The 13,908-nt window shown below is 43.6% G+C and overlaps 1 protein-coding gene across 2 annotated transcripts in view; it reads left to right on the plus strand.

Moving 5' to 3' along the window:
- Nucleotides 1-4,488: 4,488 nt before the first annotated feature.
- RNF145 (ring finger protein 145) overlaps nt 4,489-13,908 on the plus strand; it is a 65,186-nt gene continuing 55,766 nt past the window's right edge. Inside the window, exons 1-2 of one of the 2 annotated variants that reach the window (XM_054037972.1) lie at nt 4,489-4,688; nt 6,084-6,193. The gene's annotated coding sequence lies outside the window, so the exon portion shown is untranslated. The remainder of the gene's footprint in view (nt 4,689-6,083; nt 6,194-13,908) is intronic. The other variant, XM_054037971.1, reaches the window with a different exon arrangement.

Genomic DNA, 13,908 nt, shown 5'->3' on the forward strand with positions numbered 1-13,908 from the left:
TAGAGAACACTCCCCTCCAAAGCCTGGAATGGAACCCAAGATTCCTCAGTCTCCTCATTCTTCTGTCAGCAAATATCTGTGAAACCCACTGGCAAAGGCTATTTCTTATCGCCGTCTAGTGGGTGGTTCACGGAGAGGGTGACAACCTATCACTGCTATGAGTTACTCTGTTAGAAGAACCGGCAGAGGCAGAGGTCTGTGCTGTGGATCTAAAGGACACCCTGCTGACAGCCATGTGGGAGTCACTATGATTCCACATGATGGAATTTCTATTTATTCAGTTTTCTCCTTTAAAAAACCTTGGAAATTGCACACGAAAAAGTATGTTTCAAAAAATGCGATAATTCCATAGGACCCTTGCCTCATTCACAGGAAGAACCCGTTCTGTGTAGTAAAGGAATATGTCCGTAGGACTGCTGCTTCATTTGTTGCAAAAGTTGGAAGGTGTATAGTACATGATGCAGGGTATTATGGGAATAGAAAAGGTGGTCTCATGGAGGCAGTTGAATGCTTCTCTGGAGAATTGGATTCTATACGTTCCTCTCCTGGAGTTCCTATGTGATGTGCTTAAACCAGACTTTTCATAGGTGGTCACTAATTGTGCATTCCTCATTTCTGGGTGCCAGACATGAGACCTGTGCTGAGCACTCACAACTGCAACTGATGTCAATGGAAGCTGTGCTTTGAACATACAAAATGCTATTTGGGAGTTAAGCACCTAAATATCTTTGAGGATCTGGATCTAGGTGACTCAGATTGGGAACCCAGAGTTAGTAGATACTTTTGACCAATCTCTCTCTGTGCCTCAGCTCCCCATCTGTAAAATAGCACTCCCTCACCTTACAGGGGAGTTGTGAAGATAATTAATTAGTATGAAGCACTTAGATACTATAGTGATGAGCACCATAGAAAAGACCATGAGGAAATCCATAATTCTGTGTACAGAGCCAAGTTTGAATAGTGTGCAGTAAATAAGTCCTAGTGAGACACATTGAACAATGAGGATAAAAAAAACCTACTGATAGCTGCTGCTAATTGAGTGAGCACTGTGGATCCAGTGCTCTGAATGAGGCAGGGGTCCTGTGGAAAAAATAGTATGTGATCATGTAATTAAAGACTGTCAGAATGCATGAGCACAAGGGGGTCAGAGTAAAATCTGACATTTCCTAACTTTTCAGTGCTTGACTTTGCAACTTTAATAATGTTCTTTTGACATAGTTTGTGTGTATAATCATTACACTTCATTATGTCACTGTACCGAATACATAAAAAGGCGAACTTTTATTTCTGTGTGTAAGTAAATTAACATAAATGTTTCTTGCAGTAATTGCATGGAAAACACTAAAATACAAAGTCTCCAATCGTTTTCCATCTTGAACATACATTGCATTTTCTTCCATGCCAGTGTTTCTGCGGTTCTTGAAACCCCCTCAAAGAGACTTTCTTTGTGTCTGATTTGAGGTGTTGGCACTTGTCCAGCCACTGCCACTAGCTTCCACATTATCTCTGAGCTATGAGAAGGTCTTTTGGAAGTTTTAATGAGATGCCTCTGTGCAGGCTGTTCTTCGGACCTCAACAGAGCTTTTGTTTCTGAGATGTGGCAGCTCTGTTTCTGCTGATTGCTAAAAGTTTGGAATCCAAATTGTTTGCCTTTGTTACTAACAAGATGTAAATGATGATTGAATTCAGAATTCATAGCTACAATAATGGAGAATTATAAAAGGCCTTTGAAATCACTGACAAGTGAAGCAGAATGATTTTAAAACATATGACAGTGGAGCAATTGCAAAGCCATGTACCTGGTCTACCCATTAGAAGCTTGTGCCTTTTTGAATTAAAACATTTTTCAGAATGAAAAACATGAGATGATGGACGAAACAAAAACTGGATTCTTATTTGCTTGCACTCTGAAAGGAAAACTCATAGATTGTTATAATACCCTGATTACATAAATACTTACCAAATAAGAATAGAAACATATCAAAAAAGGAATTTTCAAAACATTTCCTAGAAATGACTGTCACATTATCTGTATTTGTGAGTGATGTGATGATTCTTTCTGTGTAAGATGCCATTTTCATGCTTCCCAGCAGGAGTACCACTGATTATATGGAGTAGGACTCACAGGCGCTGATACTGCACCATTAAAGCCAACGAGAGCTTTGCCATTGATTTCAATGAATGTAGTCTGAATCCCACAGAAACAGAAATTACTTGTATGTAGAGAAAGAAGAAAAGTGAATTTTCAAATGGTGGTCTTTGAGTGTTTTGAAGAAGGTTTGGGGCACTCAGACAAGGGTAATTTTCAAAGAATGGACAGAGCTTGTTCTTTTAATATCTGTTCTCAGTAGTGCTGGATGGCTTCAGGGCTAACCGTGCACCTCTGTAGAATCTGTTCCTCTGTGGGAAGTCCTCCAGTCCTCATGTAAGTTAGACAAGGGAAGAAAAAACTTACGTTGGATAGTCCATCCCCTGGACACAACAGGATTTTCGCCTTCTGAATACTTTGTGCTGCTTAATTTGAAATGACTCAAACAATGGAGCTTTACAATTAATAAACCATAAGGACAAATTCATTACTCAGATTTGGCTGTAACTCTTGCTTTACCATACACAACACACATTTTGGCCCCAGTTCTGCAGCCCTTACTCATGAGTATTCCTATTTATATTAGTAAGGGCTGTGGGACTGGGTCTTTAAACAATACTTCCTGCCATTCGGGGCTGTGGTATGAGAGAACTGACTGACACACAAAATATTCTCTCCAGCTGAAAAAGATGACAAAGCATCACAACAAAAGATTAATTATCTCTTAGCAGGTCCTGCAACAAAGGAGGCTATTGAAATTAAAGTACACTATTGAAAAAGATTTAACAAGTTTTTGCAGTGTCGTAGCCATGTTGGTTCCAGGATATGAGAGAGACAGAGTAGCCGAGGTAAGTTGGAAAGCTGGTTCAGTTGGTCCCATAAACAATACTACATCGCATACCCGTCTCTTATTGTTAAAACTTACTATTTTAATTGCTAAATCATTGTGTGCTTTGCAACAGGGTTCCACTGAATTTCATTTAAAAAAATATTATAAATGTACAGTTGTCTATAGAAAAATCCATCCAAAGAATATACCCCTGAATTTTACCAGATGTTGAGGGCTGGTTTTCTCAGTTATAGCATAAGCATAAATCTTTCAAATCCTAAACAGGCAGAACTGAAACTTGGCCAGGGGTCATTAGCATTTAAAAAATAATCTTTCATTATAATTTAAACCAAGCCTCTGACTTTAGTGACATTTTTGGAGAAGAGGAATGGTAACAAACTTGTTTTAGGGCTTCAGTTACATAGCTGTCAACATTTCAGATAGATACTAGACAGATCTGTCAAGTCTCTTACTGTAGTTAGAGGGAGACTCCCTTATTTGGAATTGATCACAAAGCATTTTTCAGTCTTTCTCTCTTGCAATGAAGGATTTTGCATTGCCTTCTGGATGAGACATGAAACAGATGTTGTGTGCTCTCTTAGGGTTAGTGAAGAGCTTGTGGCACTTTCGAAAAAGATGTGTTAGACTTTCCTGTGAGGAGAGCTAGAGGAAAAAAAACAAAACAACCATATAATCGTCTGTCCCTAATTCCCCCTGTAATTTCCCTCAACTGCAATAGTCTTCACTTCCTGTCCTAAATCCTGGCTATTTGCTCCTAAACAGCAGCTCTGATCCATCCTGGGGGTGGCTGCATTTCAGTGTTTGGTAACGTGATCACTACACAGCCCTGACCTACCACTCCAGAGAGCTGCCATGGGCCATCAGTTACTATTTGGCAAGTGCTGGGTGAGCCGCAGGCCCATGTGAAGCGTTGAGATGTTAACACCCCCCCAACACACAGAGACACAGGGTCTAGGGTGACCAGACAGCAAGTGTGAAAAATTAGGACAGGGGTGGGGGGTAATAGGAGCCTATATAAGAAAAAGACCCCAAAATCGGGACGGTCCCTATACAAATCAGGACATTTGGTCCCCCTAGCAGGGTCTCGCTCTGGCCAGAGCCCGGAGCAGTGGCTCTGTAACCATAAAACACCACTAGGGAGAGGGGGGCTGGCGAGGGTGGCAGTTTGCAGTCCCGGGGCCAAATGCCCCAGAGGGGGAAATGCACGGGGTGGGGGGGGGCTTAGGGTGACCAGATGTCCTGATTTTATAGGGACAGTCCTGATTTTTGGGTCTTTTTCTTATATAGGCTCCTATTACCCCCCACCCCACCCCGTCTGGATGTTTCACACGTGCTGTCTGGTCACCCTGGGGGGCTGTATACATGGGGGGGCAGAGGAGCCTCGTGCACGGCCGGACCCGGGAGGGGGGGCGCTCGAGGCGCTGCGGCGCGTGCCGCCCGGCGGGGGAGGTGCCCGGGCTGCTGGGGGCGGGGCCGGGAGCGGTACTTTGTCCGGCGGGGCCGGGCGCATGCGCTGCCCGCGGGCGGGGCGGGGCCTGGAGCCGGGGCCGGGCGCAGCGGGGCCTGGCGCTCGCGCGCGGTCGGTCGGTCGGTCTGGGCGCCCGGAGCCGCGCGGGGAGGATGGTGCCGGCGGGAGACGCTCTGCCGCCGCCGTCCCCGCTGAGCGAGCGCAGGCCGGGCACCGAGCCGCGGCCCTGACCGAGACCCGCCGCCAGCCCGCCCGGGGGGGCGGAAACCGCGTCGGCCCAGGTAACTGGCCGCCCCCTGGGCCCCCCCCCCGCCCCAACTCCCTCCGAGCCCCCCCGCCCCCCGCCCCAACTCCCTCCGAGCCCCCCCGCCCCGCCCCCAACTCCCTGCGAGGGGCCCCCTGAGCCCCCCCCGCCCCAACTTCCTCCGAGGGGCCCCCGAGCCCCCCCGCCCCACCCCCCAACTCCCTCCGAGCCCCCCCTCCCCCAACTCCCTCCGAGCCCCCCCTCCCCCAACTCCCTCCGAGCCCCCCCTCCCCCAACTCCCTCCGAGCCCCCCCTCCCCCAACTCCCTCCGAGCCCCCCCGCCCCGCCCCCAACTCCCTGCGAGGGGCCCTGAGGCCCCCCCTCCCCAACTCCCTGCGAGGGGCCCTGAGGCCCCCCCTCCCCAACTCCCTGCGAGGGGGCCCCCCGCCCCCTCCCCAACTCCCTGCGACGAGCCCCCTTGAACCCCCCACTCGCTCCACAAATATCCTCGCTTCTCTCCCAACCAGCCCCCTTAGCCCCCCTCCCCGCCCGACTCCCCCAAATCCCCCCCGAGGGCCCCTCTGCACCCCCCCCACCAGCCCGCTCCCCGAATCCCCCACGGGGGCCCCTCCGCCCCCGCCTCTCCCAATTCCCCTCCGAGGGCCTCCCGAACCCCTGCCCCGATTCCCGTGCCCCCTGAACCCCCCACTCGCTCCACAAATACCTCCACCCCCCCAGCTCCCTCAGCCCCCCTCCCCAAATTCCCCCCGGCCCCAAGGGCCCCTCGAACCTCTGCCCCCTCCCAAATTCCCCGAGGGCCCCCCCTTAACCCCCAACCAGCCTTCTCCCCAAATCCCCCACGAGGGGCCCCCTGCACCCCTCCCCGATCTCCCCACAAATACCTCCCGATCCCCCCCAAACCAGCCCCCTCCGCGACCCCCAATCCTCCGCCCCCCACTTCGCCCCCCTTCTCTCCGCCCCAAATACCGCTACTCCACCCCAATTCTCCTCCTCCGCTGGGCCGCTGAACCGGGCTGCCCGCTCCCGGCTGCGGGGAATTCCCCGGCTCCTGTCCCTGCCGGCGGCGCCTGGTTTGCAGCGAGCTGTGCGCGGGGTTACTGGAGTTCAAACCCAGCTGAGCTCCGCGGGGCCCGAGGAAAGGACGCGAGGGGCTTTGCAGCAGCATCAAAGATTCATGGGACACCTGGCATTGCAGTCAGGGGCGAGCAGGCAATAGGTCCCTGCTTGGAAAGGCACTGGGATGGGGAGGCGGAATTTGGCTTACAAACAGAGAGTTGAACTGTGGGTCCAGAGCTTGACTCAACCCCAGAGGATGAGCTGGTGCTGCAGTCGTGACCAAGGTTTATGGCTCCGTGGTAGAGGCTGCGGTGCTCTGGTTCCCTCTGTCTCTATTTACATTCTGGTCTTGCAGCCCTCAGAGAAGGAGTCAGGACTAAATATCTCTAACGCTTTTTGGAGGGCAGACGCTGCGAGTTTTTAAGGGTGAGAAACAGCCCCTGCAGCAGACTTTGTGAAATTCAGGTAAGGAAGTGAGAAGGGGAGAGGCCCAGTTATTTTAAAAGCATGTGATAATGCTTATGTAAAAGACCTTCTCTTTCTCAGTCTAGTAACTTTCTCTGCCTTTATGGCTAATGTCACTTTAGCTATTTCTTCAAGATCTTCCTTCTCTCTTTACAATAAGGCTTGTGACATGGTTTTGTATCTCGAATTTTAGTGTACGATGGGGTATGGTTCCATGTGTTGTATGTGCCTTTGACATACGGACTGTTATCCGAATGATGCCTCTCTTTCAGATAGAACAACACTTTGCAAGGGGGGAGAAGAGTATGTGTGAGAATAAGATGCAGGGAGGGGAGGTTTAATAAATGTTTAACAAAAAAAAAAAAATTAGCACCCAAACCAAAATTGGTTTTGCCTACAAAAAGGAACGGTTTTGATTACAGTAATATGTGCAGTTGATTGTCAGTTAACCAGAAGACTTCTGGAAGACCTTTGACACACAACTGTAAGTGGTTTGTCTGCATGTGATATTTTAGTTGAAAATATTTTTTACTCTTTTAGTTAGGCTTTAAAAAACACAGACAAAAATTAGATGCTTCTGTGGTCCCTTCAGTGTGTGTGTGTGTGTGTGTACGCTCCTCTGTAGTTTTAATTCAAAAATCTTCTCTCCCAGTTCATCTTCTGGACCACTATGCTTAGATTTTTTTTTTAAATTAAGTCCGTGTTAGACTGCAGTACATTTTTTTATGTAATGTATCCTCTAGGTTTCAAACTGAAAAAACAGGCAACCGTTCTGATTTTTTGTTTGGTCACGTTGATGTGTAGTTTAGTAAAAACAAAGCTTTCATTAGAAATTCATTTTTTTCTCTTCTGTAAGACACTGCAGATACTAAATCATCGCAATCCATTATTGTGGCTGTCCATGCCAACTATTTTAAATAATCAGCTGCCTATGAAGGAGAGAAACTGCAGCTATGTCTTGGTCTTAGTTAACCTACTACTGTATATTGCAACATGCCAGGATTAACATGCTGTCTACAATAAACTGGAGTTAGCAGTGGTGGAAAATTTTCCTGTACCGAAGACATGCAGGAAGCTTTGTTAATTAATGAATTTAGGGATTAATATTGTTGCATGATATAATGAGGCAAGGGTGGTCTTTGAGAGAGATTTTATGAAGCAGGATTGTGACCATTTTACAATACAGAACAATGGATGTTCTTCCTGGGTCCAAAATATAGTGGGCCGATGTTTATCTTGTTTACACCAGGTTCATGCTGTTGTAAATCCATTGAAGTTACTACTAATTCTCTCAGACTGTTTGAGCAGGCGCCAGGGACTCCTCTTTGTTGAAGCTGATGGAAATAGATTATTGCCTCAGTTCTTCAGCAGCTTAAGTCTGTGGGACAGATTTTAAGAAAAAATGCACATAAAGCCAATAAAACAATAAATGGATTGGTATGTGTCTTTGAAATTGTCGTCTGCCTTATGCTTGGTATTGGCTTCTTAAAAAAAAAAACCAACAAAAATCTCCATGCTGTTTACTAAACTGGAGACTGAAGACTCATTGCAATTGGTTCCCTTTTATGGAGACTGTAGGTAATTTCTATTTCAATCCACTAGAACACAGTTTTATATTTAATTTTAAATTTAATAATGGACTTCATGTGCATTGTGCTTTTTTGGACCCAAGTACTACATAGAATGGTATTTTAACCATAAGGGTATATACCTTTTTTAACATGTATGTTTGATGTGGTTATAAAAATTAAACTAATGGGAATTATATGTTCTAGATACACTGTAAACACTCTACACATGCCATAGCTGCAACATACCAGTATCCCTTGCATTAACTTTTGTATGATTCCTTTTGCTTTTGGGTAAGTGATCTGCCTAAGTCACTCCCTTATGAAATTTTTTTTTTTAACTTTTGTCTTAGGCCCTGATTCTGCAAAGTCTTGTCTGCTTAACTTTACATATGTCCCCCTGAAGTAAACAGCTACTTGCATTTTGTGAAATTAAGTATGCATATAATTTTTTGCAGGATATGGTGTTCTTAGATTGTGGTATAATTGAACTCTGGATGTTTTTCACCATAAGAGAGATGTTTTTCAGCCCTCTGAAACATCCTACAGTACATCATCCCAGTATTTTCTTGTGAAAGTTTTGATGTGTTCAAATCTTGCGTTTCCGTGTCTTTTAAATATTTTTTTTCCCTAATGGCAGCAGCCATTCATTCTTCTTTGCTATCACGTAAATCTAGTTGTAGGGAAAAATTCAAGACTGTTTGACAGTCCTGGAGATTGAAGCTCTTTATTCACAGAACAGGAATTTCATAGGTACAAGCAGTGGAAGCTTCCTAAATGCCCAGTGTGCTTCAATGTTGACCTAGAGGAATCCTCTCTAAAGCCCTGTCCACGCTACATCTTCTAACTGATTGTGTAACCAATTACTGACCTGGCTAAATGTAGCTTGTGTCCACATACAAGTACTTAAAAGTAACAATGGTCAGTATCACCCTCTCACATAGTTGTGGTTCCTATAACAAGTTCAGCACACTGTTTCTTTGCAGGGTATTCAGGATACCCTCACTTGGCCCACTTACCCAGTTTGGCTGGTCCTCCTTCCTCCTAGCTTTTGGAGACAAGACATCCAATATTGCAATATCTAATATGCTGTTGTCCTTGCTCTGCAAGCATGTGCTCTGGGCACTCTTGTCCCCTGCAGAGGCACTGTAGGATAGCTGCCCCGCTTTTCCTAGAATACACTGATACAAACATAGTTAGGTGGACTCACAAATACAGTTGTGATGGCAAAAAAGCTGCTCTGTAAGCACAAACTGATTGACTAAGGTGACGAACCCTCTGACTGGTTAGAAGATGTAGAGTTGGACAGGATCTAAGGGTGTTTCAGTCTCCATGTAAATTCACTCTTTGGCATTTCTGCTGAAATGTTCACATAGAGATGCAATTTGTTATGGTATTGTTAAAGATGTGCTCTCCTGTCTTCAGAAAACTGGACTGAAACCACCAACTAATTTCACACAGTTCACAAAACCGGCAGCCACTCTTACCTTATCTGGAGTTGAACTGGTGAGATATAAATGAAAGGTTCTGTATTTCTTTCATTCCCTGGCTGATCAGGTTCTATTTTGATTTGTTTACCCCCTTTTTTTCAACAAACTTTAGCCAGAGTTCAGTCTTCTTGGGAGGCAGGTTTTTGCCTATTTGGGTGTAAAGAATAAACAAGGCGTATCATATTTTACAGTCTGCCTTTAAAGAATACAGCTGCTGTGAAACAATTAGGTGCTTTGGTTGGCTCTGTAGGAATATAGAAGATGACACATTCTTTGCCCCTTATTATTTATAACCTAAATCAAATACAGACAATGCATTACAGGCCAAACTGGCCCCTGCAAATTTACACACACATCTGAGGCACCGTGAGTAATCCGGTTTACTTCAATGGGACTAAGTAAGGTTTTTAAAGTTAGGCACATGTATATGTTTTGGCAGGATTGGTGCTAAAGTAGATGGGAGGTATCAAAGACATATGTTGCACTCTTACTGTGTGTGTGTGTACACATAACAGTACATGGGTTACTGATAGGGGAGTGGAAGAAATTAACTAAAACCTTAAAAATTTTACAGTTATAGATGGTAAAGTCTAATCTCCCTGCACCTGGAATTTTCCCATATGCCTCCGGGAGTTAATGGAAGTTAGGAATGTAAAACCTCTACATTTCAAGATTATAGTAAACATCTCTCTCTAGGCACTTGGCTCACCACTCTTCTGATTATGCTAATAAGGTAAACTCACATTTACTCCCACCCTTCCCAGTAGTTCATTCCATAATATGTAGGGATGATCCACTCTTTTGAGACCCTTTGGCAGAAGAGCATGTATGTTGAGTGCTTGTGTGTAGCTTGAATTAAATAATTAACCACAATGGCCTCTATTCACATTTGTTTTTAATTTCGGGTGGGTTATTGGACCCTGCATGTTTTGCTTTTAATTTAACAATTCACTTGCTTTTTAGGGGAAAATAAATACCTCTGTTCACTTGATCTTGTCAGTGCTCTAACAATTCTTTTTATTGCACCACATAGAAAAAAACACTGTGTATGCTCAGTAACTTCTTGTTCAAATAGCAAAAATGCTATGTCTGCTTGCTCTACTGCCTCCTTGCAAAACTCTTAGAATTTAGTGTTCAAATTCAATCTTGATATGATTTGAAATTGCTGAGTTCCTATAGCAAACCACAAAAACTGGGTTTTAGTGGAAGTACTGACAAGTCCCTAATTATAGTGTTACAGTGCATAATACAAATTTTCCATTCGCTGCTTTAGTATAGTTATCTGCAAGTCTGCACCATAGCCAGCTTCTCTTTGCAAAAATATTAGTATGCTGTCGTTGGCAGGCCAAGAACATTACATGTCATTCATACATTTTGTACTTCCCATGCTGCCCTCTGCCACTGAGCTGGGGCAGGAAGAAAAGAGTTTAATGAAAGCTGCTGGATCATCAGTCCCCAACCCAAAATATTGGACTTCTCTGTGGACTTGTATCAGCATTGGATTTTTTCTGTGTATTTGGCACATAACATTGTCCCTCCATTCTGTCTTGTTCTTGTATGTTTCAACACTGTGCCAGTTTACAAGAATCCAACTCTCTGAAGAACTCAGAATTGTTTTATATTTCAAATCTCCTGCTCCCAAGAACAGAGCAGACATGCATAACACAGGGACACTGAGATGTGCACGCACTCAGAGCACAGCTGGTGGGTCTAATTTTAGGCTTACCAGCCTTGACATTGAATCTTTTAATAGTTCTTAGTCAAAACAGTCTCTGATGCAGCTAGGTGTTCTGTTTTAAATAAATGTTTAACCAAGTTTAGTTTATTCAAAAAAATCAAAGCTTTGCATAGCAATAATCTTATAAAATGTTTGTTTTTTCCTCAGTGTAAGTGGAGCCTATGGACCAAATTCTGCTCTTACACCCATGAATCCAAAATCAGTAGGGTGTCACAGGTATTGGAGCAGAATTTGGACCTAGATCTGTTTTCAGTTTCTTGCAGATTTCTCCAAACTTCTCAAGACATGAACTTGTGAGGTGCTGAGTACCTTTTCTGCCCATAGTAGCCAGTCGGAGACTGGAGACCAGACGTGTTGCAGGATGGGGTCCTTAGTGAAGGATTTTCAAAAACACTAGGAACTGGACTAACTGCTCTCACTGAAGTCCGTGGTATTTTTTACCATTGTCTTCAGTGGATGCAGTTAAGCCAGCACTGAGTTTTGAAAATATTCCACCTTTAGTGTGTTTCTGTAACTACTCACTAAGCATCGTATTTAGGGCTTATCTACATGAAGAAATGGTACCGGGTTAGCTTAAATGTGCTTAATTAAACCAGTGTAAATTTTGGGTATGTGGACTCGTATATTGGTTTAAAACTGGTTATATTGATTTAGGTCGTGCCTATAAATTTATTGATACAAGCTAATGTAAGCCAGATTTAAACCTATGAGTACATGCATGCAGATTGCAGCTTTGTGTGTAGACAAAGCCTTAGAAATAAACCTCCTATTCAAGGGAAAGTTGTGAGCTTTTTGTCAGTTTTTAATCAAAAGTTTTCTGGTATTCTTTTCAGCAGCATTTTATCTATTCTGAAATTGGCATGACCTGCACTTGTAATAAATGCACTGGCCTTGTTTTTCAAGTTAGGCTCTTCAGTCAACTTTTGGCCGCTTAGGGTATGTCTGCACTACAGCTGAGAGTGAACCTCACAGCCCAGGTAGACACTCATGCTAAAAACATCTGGATGTTCCAGCTAGACACCCAAGCTCCAACCTAGGACGTAGGGTGGGTTTGAGGTCACATGGCTAGCTGGAGCCTCCACCAATGCCACAACACAGCTATTTTTAGCATGCTCACTCCCCACTGAAGGGTAGATGTACCCTTAAATGAGTGGCCTGGTTTTTCAGAAGAGGTGAGCATCCAGCTGCTCATAGTGACTTTTTTTTCTAAGCATATAAAGATTTAATGTTTTTTGCCCAATCAAAATAATGTATTTTAAGATCTTTTACCACATATCAAGAGCTTAGAATAATCGACTTTGCTCACATGTAGCACATCATATTGAAACTTGGCAGCAGTTGCATTTTAGGCCTTAATGCTTGCAGATTTCTAGTGGACATAATTTAAAAGGGTGTCTCATGAATATTGGATGGTTTGTTATGCAGTCTTGTCTCTTTCACCAACAGAAGCTGGTCTAATAAAATATATTACCTCACCCACCTTGTCTCTTGTTATGCAGTGACAAGACTTGCTATGATTTTCCAGTGTAGGCAATATATTACAGAAAGTGGCTATCAGTTGCACCGTGTTACGGTTGTCAACGTTGTTTTTAAAACTAGGCTTAGAAATTTTAAACTATACCCTTAAACAAGACACACATACAGTAGAACCTCAGTTACAAACAGCTCTGGAATGGAGGTTGTTCATAACTCTGAATAAAATGTTATGGTTCTTTCAAAAGTTTACAACTGAACATTGACTTAATACAGCTTTGAAACTACTATGCAGAAGACAAATGCTACTTTCCCTTTATATTTTTAGCAGTTTACATTTAACACAGTATTGTACTATATATAATACATATATATTTTTGTCTGCTGCTGCTTGGTTGCATACTTCTGGTTCCAAATTAGGTGCATGGTTGAGTGGTCAGTTTGTAACTCTGGTGTTCGTAACTCTGAGCTTCTACTATATAGTTCACTTTTCTTAAGCTCCCAAGTACACCTCTATACCGATATAACGCGACCCCCGATGTAACATGAATTCGGATATAACGCAGTAAAGCAGCGCTCCGGGGGGCGCGGGGCTGCGCACTCCGGTGGATCAAAGCAAGTTCAATATAATGTGATTTCACCTATAACACGGTAAGATTTTTTTGGCTCCTGAGGACAGCGTTATATCGGGGTAGAGGTGTATAGGTTTGTGAATTTGGAAGGGAAAAGCAAGCTTGCCCAAATTGTCCCAATTAACTTAGTTATTTATGGCCCCATTTAGCACTCTGTGTTTGGGAAAGCAGGTAAGTTCTGCTTGAGTTTGTGGTGTGTAAGGAGTACTGAATAGGGCCCTTAAATAGAAACTTAACTTTTCTTGTTCTGCATATGTAGATGTTGTGCCATACAGCTGATTGGTCAAATAGGACTCTTGGATATGTAAGAGCTTTTTAATCAAGTCCATGTGTCAGCCTAGGTGTACTTCTTTTTTTTTTTTTTTTAAACAACAAATAGTACAAACTTGTAGATCACCATGGTTGTCAAGCTGTACCTTAAATGCTTTTTAAAAATTGCAAAATGCGTAGACAGTTTGCTCTCCCCTCCTCCCCCCAAGGATTGGTGAATTTATGTATTTGGAAAAAACAAGACTTGAAAAAAGCTACTTAAAATTCATAGTACCTTTAACTTTTTTTCACATAAGCTCTTAAACTATATTTATCTTGACTTTCTTTCTGAGTATAGGCTTGCAATTTCAAATCAATCTGACTAAAATTTTCTTCTATATATTCAGCCTGCATCCAAAATTTTCTTTAAAATACTATTTTAATACATAAAACCCTTTTTAATTTATACCACAGCAAAAATATATGTATCGTATATACTCAGTCATTAGCCCGTTCATTTATAAGCTGACCCCCCAAGATGGTTAGGTAAAAATAGCAAAAACTG

This window comes from Malaclemys terrapin, chromosome 8, assembly GCF_027887155.1.
Source record: "Malaclemys terrapin pileata isolate rMalTer1 chromosome 8, rMalTer1.hap1, whole genome shotgun sequence".
In the NCBI taxonomy this organism is placed as follows: domain Eukaryota; kingdom Metazoa; phylum Chordata; order Testudines; family Emydidae; genus Malaclemys; species Malaclemys terrapin.